The sequence below is a fragment of the Myotis davidii genome, unplaced genomic scaffold (genome assembly GCF_000327345.1).
Source record: "Myotis davidii unplaced genomic scaffold, ASM32734v1 scaffold265, whole genome shotgun sequence".
In the NCBI taxonomy this organism is placed as follows: domain Eukaryota; kingdom Metazoa; phylum Chordata; class Mammalia; order Chiroptera; family Vespertilionidae; genus Myotis; species Myotis davidii.
Window position 1 is genome coordinate 3,836,632 of NW_006296627.1, and position 2,909 is coordinate 3,839,540.

Consider the following 2,909-nt stretch of genomic DNA (forward strand, 5'->3'; position numbering starts at 1 on the left):
CTTTCCCATCTCCTGAGCCCCGGCCACCCCACCAATCCACCCCACCGTTGGCCTTCGAGGTGTCCCTAGTCCCTACACTGCTGGTTTAGTCACCTCTTACTGAGAGGCAAAGAATACTGATCCATCCTATTTAGAGGCTCAGGTGTCTGAAAGTTTAGGCTGTCTCTCACCTTCTCATGGGCCCTTTGGTGATATAAAATGGGGATAAATCAACCACTGGGAGTAGATAACTTAATTTTCTTTCCTTCTTGAAAATGGGAGGAGGAGGTGGTTAAGGACGGAGCCAACAGATGAAAGGATCTATTTTCGACATAGCTGCAATGTGTTAAGTGCTCGTTTTGTGCTGTCCTTTCTGTGCCTTGAGACCTTAATCCTCACTGCAGGCGTGAGAGGCGTGCATCATTATTCTCACTTGACAGATGAGGTCACACGACTGGTAAATGGCAATGCTGGGAACCCACTAGGGGGATCTGACGTTCCAACCCTGTCCCCGTCACCCAGAATGTACAGCTGATACAACTGGACAGAAGAGGTAAGGCAGAAACCGTGCAAAAACAAACCCAAATCTGCTCTGAGTGCTATCAAAACACCACATGCGAATTAGGGGCTTCAATTGTTTTCTGAGCCCCCACCGAGGACTCAGCTGTCTAAAAAGAAAAACAAAACCGAAAGGTGCAATGAGAGAACAGGCAGGAGGCTGTAGCTTTCTCTTGGAAGAGCATCCGGAGAGGCCCACTCACTTTCTATGTCTGGGCTCTGAGAAAATAAAGGTGGCTCTAGGAAAATCTGAAAAGTATGAGAGGGGAAAAAAAAATCCCTTCTGCGGTTTTTACTTTCACCAAGCCTCATTCTGCTATTCGTGTCTTATTTTAAAACTAATGTGGCTCTCTCCACCCTTTAAATTGGCACGTAAATAGTAAAAACAGAAGGAAGGCCAGCTACAAACTTCAAATGCGGTGGGTTTCTCAGGAAGGAGGTACATGACTTGAAGTGGAAATGCGGATCAAATGAGGTGCCTTAAACATTTCAAAGACAGACTTTCCACAAGGAATTTAGATCATAAGCTCTTAGAACAGGAGCTTTGTCTGGGTTTGGGCTCAGTATAGTGTCTAGAATCTTTGAGTGCCCAATAAATGTGGAAAACAAATCACACTTTTCATCTGTGTCTGCATCATCTAACCATCTGGGCCACCACTTGCTTATGGTTTTAGAGTGAGGCTTCTGGGGGATTTTCCTGTCCTCTGGATCTCAGATACACACCCTCCCCCAGACCCCTCACTTCTGCAGAAGTTTGCTCTGGGAATCCAGTCAAGGTGAGGCAATTGTTGATGATGTCATCAGGCTTGGTCACACAGAATGACTGCACACTCTGGAATCACCAACTGGAGGCCTTTCCAAATAAGGAAACCAAGCAGAAGGGGCCTCAGGCGACTTATCCCTTAACAGTTCTCGATCTCTTGCCCAATGTCTTTGAACTAGAAGGATTCCTCTCTTAGCCCCTACAAGAGAGCTCTGGACATCCCAGGCTGCCTCTTATAAAATCCTTGGACTTCTTTGATCTTTTCTCTCTCTGCTCCTTCCCTCATTTTTTCAATGCATTTATTCTACAAACATGCATCAAGAGCCCACTAAGGGTACAGCAGAGAATCTAACATGGGCTTTGAGCTCACATTTCCCCATTCCTACCTAGCTCCTGACCCCATAGCTCCAACTTTCTTGCCTGCAGAGGCCCCACAATATTAAAAGACTTGCTTCGTTTTCCCATTCCTACCTGGCTCTTGACCCCATAGCTCCAGCTTTCATGCAGAGGCCCCACAATATTAAAAGACTTGCTTCAGCAGGTGAGAAGTATTTCACATACATATCTGACATTTTATCAGCCCCTGGCAGCCCCCTGACCCTATAGAGCACCTTGCTGACACCCATTTGGCACAAGTTCTCTGGGCTCTGATATACCCTTAGAAGCAGGACCTGGAGATACTACAGCACTTGTCCACAATCCTTTTCATCCTTCCTAGTCACTCCTTCAGTTCACAAGATCACTGTTGATGACAGAAACAGTTTGGGCCATATTTATGAAACATCTATTACAATAAAAAAAAATCTCATAGTGCCATAATACCCCACTGGTCAAAGGAAATTGTTGGCTTAAATAAACAGTGACTACCTGACAAAGGGATGTGTCAGATAATGCTTATGAATTTTTCAGGTCATTTTTTTAATGGAATCTTGGGAATGAGTGATTCATAAAAATGAGGGGAAGGAAAAACAGTAGGCCTGTTTTAGCTCTCAAGATTCTTCAACTGGAATAGATTTTTACCATAAACACCCTAGAAAAGACAGAAGGCTTCAGGTAAATTGCAAGTGTTTGTCTTTTGGGAAACTATTAATACTAAAGAACCTTGGTCTTGACCCATTCCAAATAAATAAATAAATAAAAGAATTGGACCATAGAATTCAGACTATGTCCCTGGAAATCCCTTTAGAAAGTAGATTCCAAATCAGTACTCTTATTCTTCTTGAATATCCCACCCCCTAAGACTGCCCCATCCTTCCAGATCCAGCATTATTTTCTCTCCTCTTCAGGAAGGCAGCGGCTCCGAGACCAGAAGGATGGAGAGTGAGGAGGACTTTCCCTTACCTGGGTTGCAGAACCACTTGAATCTAGAGAACTCATTGTATGTGTGGTGCATAGGTTTCTGGTAGTGCATTCTCTGGCTGATGTCCAAAGTCTTCAAAGCAGGGGGGCCTGAGATATGCCAAAAGGAACGCCCATCTGTGGAAGAAGAGGGTCCCCCCACCAAGAAGTTCTTGGTGGTCAGTGTCTGCTGGGGTGAAGAGAATTGGAAACCACTGAACATGCCTGCTGGGATCTTTCCAAGCCCTTTTGGGAACCGGCAACAGCTCTT

The 2,909-nt window shown here is 45.0% G+C and overlaps 1 long non-coding RNA gene across 1 annotated transcript in view; it reads left to right on the top strand.

Moving 5' to 3' along the window:
* Positions 1-6: 6 nt before the first annotated feature.
* LOC107184440 overlaps positions 7-2,909 on the top strand; it is a 15,226-nt gene continuing 12,323 nt past the window's right edge. The window contains exon 1 of the long non-coding RNA XR_001515292.1: positions 7-532. This is a non-coding gene — a long non-coding RNA (uncharacterized LOC107184440). The remainder of the gene's footprint in view (positions 533-2,909) is intronic.